This window comes from Sinocyclocheilus rhinocerous, unplaced genomic scaffold (genome assembly GCF_001515625.1).
Source record: "Sinocyclocheilus rhinocerous isolate Xijiao unplaced genomic scaffold, SAMN03320098_v1.1 scaffold1333, whole genome shotgun sequence".
Lineage (NCBI taxonomy): Eukaryota > Metazoa > Chordata > Actinopteri > Cypriniformes > Cyprinidae > Sinocyclocheilus > Sinocyclocheilus rhinocerous.
In genome coordinates, this window is record NW_015625783.1 from 791,766 (window position 1) to 792,231 (window position 466).

At 53.0% G+C, this 466-nt stretch overlaps 1 protein-coding gene across 1 annotated transcript in view; it reads left to right on the plus strand.

Moving 5' to 3' along the window:
• The window catches only part of LOC107706507 (multiple epidermal growth factor-like domains protein 8), a 29,025-nt gene that overhangs the window by 9,148 nt on the left and 19,411 nt on the right, over positions 1 to 466 (plus strand). The window lies entirely within an intron of this gene.

A 466-nucleotide genomic window follows, 5' to 3' on the forward strand; every position in this document is an offset into this window, starting at 1 on the left:
AGCACCAGTCTGTCCTTGCAAAGTTAGAACTGCTCCACTTTATAGAAACAGCCATTGTGCACAGACGCATTCTAGGCTACTCTGCAGGTTCAGGAAACAGTCTTCCATAAAATGCGTCACACACGGCGGGCTTGAGTGAGCGGTGGCCGGCGGGCTTGAGTGAGGAACAGCTGGTGGGCTTGAGAACGGCGCAGCCGGCGGATTTGACGAAGGAGCAGCCGGCGGGCTTGCGGCAACCACATGTGACGACCCCGGGCTGGACTCAGCAACCAGCACGGATCAGCTCTAGGCATGACGAAGCGGATATCATCCTCTTTTGGAAGGCCCAACAAAGTAGTTTCGCTTTCACAACAAAACACAGCGCCTTCACGACATGGCGGCAGCAACAACAATACTACAGTGAGAATAAAAGTTACGCCTTCTTTCTTTGCGTGAACATTTGGGCGGCGTTATGCAAATCTTACCA